The 10,675-nt window shown below is 49.8% G+C and overlaps 1 pseudogene; it reads right to left on the bottom strand.

The window, feature by feature from the left end:
• Positions 1–500: 500 nt before the first annotated feature.
• Positions 501–7,442, bottom strand: LOC123162554 (protein DETOXIFICATION 16-like; annotated as a pseudogene).
• Positions 7,443–10,675: the final 3,233 nt, after the last annotated feature.

Genomic DNA, 10,675 nt, shown 5'->3' on the forward strand with positions numbered 1-10,675 from the left:
CTAAATTTTGAAGGTGGAAATGTTTGGCAAGATGAAGAACTTGATTAGTAAAACTGAAGATAATTATTTGGAGGTACTCTGTCAACAAAGCAAGTTCTCCTTAAACTCGGTGTGAACTAAAAGCCTACACATTACAAAGTAAGAGCATCTACAATCAGTATTGGCTAATTTTGAACCCTGTCCGTTTTGAGCCTTCATTTGTGCATGCATGAAACCATGTCCCCTACATCCTTCCCAAATTGTTTAGACAAATGCATGTGATTGGTGGGGATGGAGAGAGAAAGTGAAAAGAAAGAATAAAGAAAGAGAAGAAGTGGTCCGAGGTGGGCCGCATCCTATGTGGAGGGTTGTTCGGACATGCACGGACATCCCCATATCTTCCCCGTATTTGGTGTTGATATGGGGATTTGCAGACATCCCGGTCATATGGGGACAAAGTGAGGGTCACAGGTCACAACACTGGTTACATGTTTTTTGAAATAAACTTGATAACACGTCATTACTCTTAATTTTCATCTCATTAATTACTAAAACCCAATGAGAGATGAGCACAAAGGCAGAACCGTAGAGAGAGAAAACATGTGGTATAGTGAATCGAGCTGTCAATGCATGGTTCATTCTCCCACGACCTCAGTGCAAGACTAGAGAACTTGGTTCATTAACCACGCGTCTTACCCAAAAAAGTACTCCACACTGTGACTGTTACTCAGCACCAAATGTCATTGCTGGTTAATTCGTAGTGTGCGCTCTGCTTTGGCTGCTTCATTGCCCAAAGTCCTCATCTTCATGTCGTGAGGAGATCCATTGGAAGAGAAGACACAAAGACTCTGTTCTTCGCCTTGGTTGCCTATCCATCACATATATCCAATTCATACAAAACATGAATCACTTACACGCATGAACCCAAATCTAACATAACGAGAATGGCATAGCCAAGCTACAACAGTTGCATACGTGTACCTCTTCCCCCCAGTCGGCGCATAGCGTGATGGTCACGAGCGCCAAGACCTGCACCAGAATACCGCAGATGATTCCCATCCAAAGGCCCTGGCCAGGCATCATTATTTTCACACTATTAGCATGCTATTGAACCCATAAAAGTTGAAGAAAACCAAATAAATACGAGGAAAAGGCACCATCCCGCCGACGCGCAGCATGAAGGCTACGAGGTAGGCTGCCGGTACACCAACTAAGTAGAACGCGCCGAGGTTGATACAGGCACAGATCTTCTGCCACCCACAGCCTCTTGCCACACCTACACATACGTGGTGCATGTTACTCCCCGTGTAAGTTAAGTATCTAAGAAAAAACCTGAGAAACTGGATTCCATGGTGGTTTTTACCCGATAGAACACACTGAATTCCGTCGAAGAAGTTGGCAACCGAGATAACCAGTAGCATCCTGGCAACGTATCTTACAACCTTCGCCTCGTCGCTGTACGCATGGCCCCAGACGAAGCGCAGGAGGACCACGACCATCCCCATGACAGTTCCTTCCGAGATGGCCAAGACCATGACCACCCACACGGCGAGGCGGGCTGCACGTGGCCGCCCCGCCCCGAGCTCGTTCGAGACACGGGTGCTGCACCAAGCACCATCATATCATGCAAACTAACATGAGCATGAGTGCCTAGAATGTAATTAATGATATTTTGCTTGGGTGAATTTTACTCACCTTGTGGCAGCGCCAAGGCCATAGGGGATCATGAAGAGGCAGTTAGCTGTGTTGAGTCTATCATTGCGAAACGCAGAAAACAAATGTGAAGATATGAAGCAAATCAGCACGGAAAGAATCATGTCGATGCGGTTTTCTTACGTGATCGACAGAACGGATGTTTCCAGCTTGGGGTTTGGAAGAAGACCCGAAAGCAGCACAAGAATTTCGAACGACCACCATTCCAAGCTGCCATGCGAATATCAAGACACCTATCAATGATCACAACTACGTACTATTAATTAAGACCTCTAAATATCACTCACCAGAGCATGAGAGCAGACGGCACGGCGAGCCTGAAAAAGTCATGCGCCCCGTGGAAGGCTTCCATCGAGAACCCGGTCCACGTCTGCTGGCAAGAGCTCGACACCCTCACGTACACGGCCAGTAAGATCACGTAGAACCAGTAGGAGATGGCGTTGCTAAGAGCCGCACCCTTTCCGCCCATCCCGGCAACGTGCACGAGCAGCCAACAGACGAACAGATGAAACAGAGCGGCCGCGCCGGCGCTCACCATTACCGGGAGCACGACGTTTTGTGACTGCAGGAACCGGACGTGGCACTGCAGCAGTCCGTAGGCGAAGAGACCCGGGATCATCCACCGGGCGTACGTGCCTGCCTCCTTGGCGATGTCAGGGTCTTGGCCGAACAAGAGGAAGATTTGTCCGGTGTGGAACCACATGAAGGCGACGGGGATGCTTACGACAGTGAGTAGTAGCATGGCGCGTTGCTTGTATATGCCAAGGAGGTGATATTGCCTGGCGCCAAATGCTTGGCCACATAGAGTGTCCAGGGCATTGGACATGCCAACCTGATCAAGGAAACCAAAAACGAAGAATATCATTTATGAGACGGGAACTTTGAGTTCTACAAATTTGACCCCGACTTTGTTTGTACAAAACTGACTTGAAGTAGTAAAAAACCGAAAGATGGAAATTCACTACAAACAACACAAATTGAAAAAATAAATCAATATAAGATTGGCGTAAGAGGATTTGAAGGAGTGGCACGCGTGCACAAGGGGCAAACCTCCTATGACAGCGGTGCATGGCAACAACCAATGGGTCATGGCGACACGACAAAGGATACCCACAACACGAGCAAGCACAACCAATGAAGAATGTATCATGGGTCCAGGCTAGTCTGGTCACAGGCTGTATCAGAAAGTACCACTACAGTGTATGGTGCCAAAATTTCTCATGTTTTAGGGTCTCTTTGGATCGAAGGATTTTTTGTAGCAATTTTAGAGGATTTGAGTCGTAAGAATTTTTCCCATGGAAGTTCTTCGTATCATAGGATTGGGGTTACAGAACTCCTATGTAATCCATTTTTATGCCCAAGATTCATAGAATCTCAACATAAGCTCAAACTTCAGTTTATTTTATTTTCTTCGAGAACTCCAATGCTCTCTCTCTCTCTCTCTCTCTCTCTCTCTCTCTCTCTCTCTCTCTCTCTCTCTCTCTCCTAAAATTCATGTGTTTCTTTCACGTGCACCATTCAAAGTCACATATTGTAGAGTTTTCTCATTTCAAAATCATGTAGGATTTCACTGTATATGACATCTCAATACTGTGTTTTTTTTCCTGTTGATCGCAAAAGAAATATTTTCTTCCTACAATCGAAAGATGTCCTGGATACTTTTGTGTTCCACATTGAGTAAAATTGCAAAAAGAAAGGAAAAAAAGGTTTTTTTTGGGGGGGGGGGGGGGGGGTAGCCTATTGCACACAAAATTGCAATCGTGACAAACACTTTATCAAAAGTTGAGTGGATTGACGGCAGTTTACTGCTCCCTCCGTTCACTTTTATAAGACAATTTAGACATTTAAAACAGTACCTAAAACAGTTCAATTTTAGCTGTTTTAAACGACTTACAAAAGTAAACAGAGGGAGTGGTTTTCTTTGTAAAGCTTTCACCTTACTATTTTATTTTGCGAAGGTAAGCTTTGACCGTATCGACGGCACTATAGATTTACGCCTCTTCTGGGGAAGCCTATACAAGCAACATTGTCGAGATCTGAATGTGTTACAGATAGAATATAATTTTTTTTAAACAAGGTAAAAGATTTGCCATTTTCATTAATTAAGAAGAGGTTTCGTTACAAACAGACCGCCAAGCGGTCAAAAAGGCCGCATTACACTACGCAAATGTTTGGCGCCCGCAATGGCCCAAATGGACACTTCTTCTTTGATGCATCACATGATGATCGCCAGCAGTGCCGCCTTGTTCCTGAAGACGCGTGCATTTCTTTCCTTCCAAAGTTCCCATCCCACAAGAAGGAGAAGGGAAGATAGAGCTTTCCTGGGTTGACCATTGTTAGTGAGTAGCGCGTCCCACCAAGATTTGACCGTGGTAAACTGGAGCCAAGGAGTCATGGGGATATTTAGACCAAGCCAGGCAAACACCTCATTTCAAACTCTAGTAGAGAACCTGCACTTGAAGAGGAGGTGAGCTGCAGATTCTTGCACCTGATTACAGAGTGGACATCGGTCGCAATTAGGCCATCCTCGCTGTTGGAGCCTATCGGCAGTCCAAATTCTGTTTTGAGTGACAAGCCAGGCAAAAAATTTACACTTGGGGGGTGCCCAAGCCTTCCAGACAGTGGCATGCAAGCTTGAGCGAGTAAGGCCAGCAAACTACGCAATATAAGCAGACCTAGCTGACTACTGGCCATCGTTGGTTAACTTCCAAAGGATGGTATCCTTGACACCAGACCGGATGATGACATTCAGAAGCTTCTCCCATAATGCCAAGAATTGTTGGAGGTGCTCAAGCGTGAGGCCGTTATGGTAGTCAATTTGGTTTATCCAGTGCTCATCCCTCAAGGTTGTGGCAACAAATGCCCCCTTCTTGCGTGAAATCTCAAAAATCTTTGGAGCAATGTCTTTTGGCCTAAAACCCTCCAGCCAAGGTGACTCCCAGAAGGAAGCCTTCTGTCCATCGCCAATCGCGACCTTAGTCACAGCCGCAAACAGGTTACGGTCATTGGTCGTGCAAGGTGTCCCCATACCGCACCACGCACATGGTGGGTCGTCCCAGTCGAGCCAAAGCCATCGCAACCGGAGGGCAGCGGCAAACTTGCCCAGGTGCAAAATGCCAAGGCCTCCAAATTCTTTTGGCCTGCAGACGAGCTCCCAGTTTACTTTGCACTTTCCACCAGTTACCTTGTCAGTTCCGGCCCAAAGGTACGCTCGCCGACAGAATATAAATTCATTCTCTAGTAGGTTGTTTGGATGCAAGCAAGCAACTATTGGGAGAAGTTAGAGCCAGGAGTTTTTCAGGACAAGCATAGATTAACACTGAAAAAAAAACGAAATTTGCTAGTTCTCGGTTGCTCTGAAAATCTTAGTCTAAAAAAAAATCCACATCACCGAGTTTTTTCAGAAAAGAAACTGACGTCACTAGGTGCAGAATTGCACTTAATTTAGAACATCTACAGCCGCACATAGCTAATTTAGCCTCTCAAACGCCCGCGGACGCGCGGGCCCTTTATATTTCCTTTCAAATAACCATGTACCTCAAATTTATCTCCTCATTTTTTAGTCATTCCGACAAGCACCTTATGTGCGAGCACGTAGAACAGCAGCATCAGTGGCTGGACATCCAACGCGAGCAGCATCAGCGGTGGTGGTGGCGAGCTCCGGAAGCGTCTCGGCTAGCATGCGCGCGGCGGCCAGCTCGTGGCAGCATGCGGCGGTGCATGCAGCGGCCCAGCGCACGCAGCGGTTCGCCGGCTCATGGCCAACACACAGAGCAGCAGCGGCAGCTGTGCACGCACGCACGTGGCAAGCAAGCTAGCTACCAAGCATGGGTGCCGGCAGCAGCAGCGGCCCGCCCGCACGCGGCTGCGGCCTGTACGCATGGACACTCCAGCCCACGCGCCCACGACGCGCCCCACTACGCCCACGATCCACACACCTCTGCTCAACGGCCACGCGGCTCGCCCAGCGCGACTCAGACACGGCCACATACCAGCGTCCGACCTGGACCTAGACACACACGCACACTGGCCAGACACAAGACATACAATACACTACCCAGACACAAGACAGACACTGCCCATACACTACCCTGACAATGCTCAGACGTGAGCACGGCGACCTGCACGCACGGGCGCGAGCATGGTGGCCCGCGCGCACGCCCACCAGCCCGCGGCTGCGGCGGCGGCCTGCACGCACGGACGCGAGCACGACGGCCAGCTCGAGCGCGGGCAGCACGGCGGCCAGAGCGCGCGAGCTGCAGGCGGCACGACGTAGGCACATCAACCATGTCGTGCTCCGGCACGGGCGCAGCCTTGACCAGCTCGTGTAGGTGGTGCGGGCGAGCTCCGGCACCGGCGCGCCTAGCTCCGGCGGCTTTCCTCCCGATGCGGGCACGATGGTGTCGTTGCGGCAACGGTCTTCTCGCCAAGTCGTTGCAAGTGGGACCGTGCGGGCATCCAGCTGGCTGCCAGGGCATGTCCGGGCGTGACCGGTCACCCTCGTATTACCCCCAAATTAGGAGTACGCCGGTTAGTCCGAGCATTTAGGATAAAAATGAGAGGTCCGATTGGATCAGTTATCTTTGACCGGACGGGCAGACGTTTTGAACGTTTGAGGATGAAGTACGGGGTCCGGCCGTAAATGCTCTTAGCAAAGTGTTGGTGCAACTTTTACTTCACAGGTAATATACGAGGTGGTTGGATGTGGATCCAAAGATTTAAAAGCTGACATGAAAACATGTCTAGGCTAGGCAACTTAGGAATAGATAATGCCATATTTTGTACATGTCACTCATTCTTGCCATCTTCATACAAATTAAGAGTTTCCCCTATATATCACGGCAGTTGGCAAGACATGACCATTCACTGTGAAAGCTCTTAAGTGCCATTGATCTCGATCTATCGTCGATCCAGTGATGAGATCGAACCGATCTATCGTCGATCCAGTGATGAGATCGAAACGACAGAGCAAGTCCAATGGGCATGTGCATATCAGGCGCGGATGAGGGTGAAAATGCGCCCGGAGGAAAACAAACACGGCACAACAGTCCAGAAGCTCGCTGCTCAGCTGCTGCATATTAATTCAACTACTGTACCATGCATGTGTGAACCGTTTCTGTTGGTCACTAGCAAATTGTCGACATCTCTAAAGCACAGAACTATCCCCTTTCCAAATAAAATATCTGTGACAAACTCTCCACACGAATAGCCTGTCTAACTGTTCAAGCGGTAAAACCCGTAAAATCACCTTCTTTTTCTTCTTTTTTGACCGGAAATTCACTTTTTTTACTGCTAGTAACTGAAGAGCATGTCCATTTTTGAAAAAAAGCAATGGAAGAGCATGATCTAACCAATGAGGCAACAGTCAAACAAATTCGCGCGCTTCCATCCCAGAAAACCACCAAACGAGATATGGAAAAGATGAAGCATGATTAAGAGCGGCGAAGCGAAATGTTGCTTACCAGCAAGCTGAATCCGGTGACGGTGGCGAAGGAGGTGGCCATGGACGCGCCGGCGAGGGGCAGCTCGCCGAGGTGTCCAACGAACATGATGGAGAGATCATCTGGATCAGGTTCTGCAGCAGGCTGCCGGCGATGAGCGGACCGGCCAGCCATAACTGCCGCTTCACCTCGTCACCCACCGGTAAGCTCTCCCCAACTAGCTCCTTGCAATCCCGGCTCCTGTGGAGGAGAGTTTCCTGGACGCGTGCCTTCTCCATGTTGCCTCCTCTTGCCAGGTCTATTGCTCGTTCCTCCTGTATATACTATGATTGGTGAGGACACGTAGTATCTTCTGAAAAGGGCATAAGGTCATCTCCAATGCCGGGTCCCAAATCAGACTCACCGTTCATCCGTATGGATGTGTCCGGATGCATCTGTAAGCGGATACAAGAGCCGACCATCCAACCAAGTCCATCAGACGTTCGGACGCATTATGAATAAAAGTTGAAAAAACCGTACGAAAACACAAAATTTTTATCCACATTTGGATTTTTTACATACCACAAAAATGAAACTAGCCTAGTTTACGCTTTGCCGAACACGGGCGGCAGTCTCCCACGTCATATGTTCCTCATTAGAATGGCCATATCCGTGTCCCACATCCTATTCTTTGTTGTCATTCGTCGGCTGGCCGTTGGAAGCCGTCGCCATTGAAGATAAGGTCGCGATCGAGCTAGACGGACAACGCGAACGTCACCTAAAGTGGCATTGTTTCCGTCCGCTACAGAGTGTCACGCCGCAACATCATCCTCCACCTAGACATGGTGCCGCCACCATGCTAGGCGGCGCGGCCATTGCGCGCACACTCGAAGAGCACCCACTGTTGGTCCATGAAGCCCGGGTTCTCCCCTACCATGGCCGGGACAACGAGGTCGTTGGCCTGCTCGCCGGCGATCTGCTGCTCCGCCAACCGGTGATGCTCGAGGAGGTCGAGGTTGTATCTCTGTTCATCCTCCGGCATCGAGAATACTAACACTGGTGGCGACGGCTGCTTCTGCTTCGCCATGATGACATTGATGTGCACCTGCATTCGTGCCATGGTGAAGTCAGCGAGCAGCGCAGACGCTCAGGCTCGTCGTCCAAGGCCTCCTCCATCACCGGGATGTCCTCCTCCGGGCTATCATCCGTGAGCTCGGAGGCACTCCCGCCATTATGCGCCGCCCTCGCTCAGCATCCCACTTGTGCACTAGCTCGGCGATCTCGTGTCGGCACCGCGGTGAAAGGCTCTTCCACCATCCTTTGAGGGTACGTCCACTGTGTCTGAGGAGGAGGAGGAGGAGGAGAGGTAAACGGCTGCACCGACAGCTAGGACTACTGGAGATGTGGCTTGGCTCATACGTGGTTTGGGTTGTGTCGTGGATATGTTTATATAGCGCGGGTTGTGCCAGCAGGCCAAGCGGCGGTTTGAATGCGGGCTCCCGAAGTGAGTTTCTCGTCAGTCGCACATGTTCAATGCCAGCACGCAGGCAGATGAGCATCTGGCTTCAATGTGGTGGAAATCATATCGCTCTAAGCCAGCATTCAACGTGGTGCGGAGAGCAAGTGGAGGCGGCGCTCTCGGCCACCGCGTTGCTTCAGTGTCGCGCCTTGGCATGCTCTCAACCCCACTTAGCAGTTGTACATCGGACTTGAAAAATGTTCGTGGATTTATAATATAAGAAAAGGAAAAGTATATTTTTCGTCCCTGAACTCTCTCGAAAGTATAGAAATGGTACCTCAACTTCAAAACCGGCAAATCTTAGTCCCTCAACTTGTCAAACCGGATTACTTTAGTCCCTTGACTCAACAAAAGCGGTTTTTGTGCTGACTTTGCATGGTTTTGACCGGTCATCGCCCATGTGTGCCAATCTTCTTCTTCCTCTTCTCATTTTAACTCGGCAGGCATTTCATCGAGTAGTTTGCGTGCACAGAGCACCAAGAGAAGACGTAGGCATGGAGCGGGTGTGGCTCGCGGCGGCACACACAGAGGGTGCAGGCCTCCAGGGAGCTGCGCCATGGTGATGCTCCCGGGACCAGCAGGGCTGAGGCGGGGCTGTGCTTGCGGCTAGCCGTCCATGGTTACCTTGACTAACTAGCCACACCATCACCACCACGTTCAGCGCCCAAAAGACTACAAGGTAAAGACAAGAGAGAGCACGACGCAGCGGTGTACATCGACAACATTGACCCGCGCGGCATAGAGCGCTCAACGCCGGTGGTGACGCGGCTACATTGAGTCGTCCAACCAGGACCGCCTGCGCCTATCGGCACCACCGTCCCCGAACGACGAGGGAAGACGAAGAGAGCAGCTACTCCAATACCTGCTCGGGCTCAAGAACTTCGCCGCTGTCGCCACTGCTCCGCCGAGCGCCAACCAACCATCATGTCAAGGCACAACAGTGGGTGAGAGAAGACCCCACGGTGTCGAGGTCGACAAGGGCCATGAGGCGGCGTACACCTGGGCGTCGCGCATGGCGGAGAGCACGTCGAGGATGCCGGAGCTCTGCGCGCTGGTGCTCTGTGCCGACACCTCATCTTGTCACTCTATGCGCGGCTCCTGGGAGCTCGCATCGACGTGACCAGCTCGCAGCGCTCGTGACATGCCTTATGCGAGGACGACGACCGTGGCAACATCGACAGAGCAAAGCTCAACATCCAACGGTGCCCACGGACAAGCGAGCGCCCAGCCAACACTCTGTTGTCTCTGTCCTGTTCCACGACCTGCAGCATGCATGTGATGGATGTGACGTGAACTGGACAACACGGAGACATCGACGGCGGCGTTGCTGGCAATGGCAGAGGCATTCCATGAGCACTTAGCTGTGTTACGATTTCACTTATGTTGAGGCCAAGCCACCATGTGCCTCCGTGCTGCTAGCCATGATAGCCGCAGCTCTTTGGCCGCCTGCACCCTCTGCTTGTGCCGCCGCGAGCCAAACAAGGTCGATGGCTACCTCCTTCTCTTGTTGCTCAACCCTCGCCAACTGCTCGATGAAACGCTCAGCTAAATTAAAACGGGAAGGACAAAGAAGATTACCACGTGGGCCATCAGTGGCCAAAACCATGCCAAGTCAGCATTAAAACCACTTTGGTGAGTCAAGGGACTAAAGTAATCCGGTTTGAGAAGTTGAGGGACTAAGATTTGCTGGTTTTGAAGTTGAGGGACCATTTTTATACTTTCAATAAAGTTCAAGGACAAAAAATATACTTTTCCCTATAAGAAATAAAAATGTTCCTAAATTTAAATAATGTTCATGGATTCAAGAAATGTTTGTGAATTCAAAAAAATTGTGATTTGAAAAAATATTCATGGATTCAAAAATATTTATTATTTTTTAAAAATGTAAACGATTTTGAAAAATGGTCCTCGTTTTTTAAAATGTCTGTGATTTAAAAAATGTTCCTAAGTATAAATAATGTTCACGATCTGAAAAAAATTCTTTGCAAATTTAGAAAAAAAGGTACTTGGATGCGTGCAAACCGGCACACACGTATGTTAAAAG

The sequence above is a fragment of the Triticum aestivum genome, chromosome 7B, assembly GCF_018294505.1.
Source record: "Triticum aestivum cultivar Chinese Spring chromosome 7B, IWGSC CS RefSeq v2.1, whole genome shotgun sequence".
Lineage (NCBI taxonomy): Eukaryota > Viridiplantae > Streptophyta > Magnoliopsida > Poales > Poaceae > Triticum > Triticum aestivum.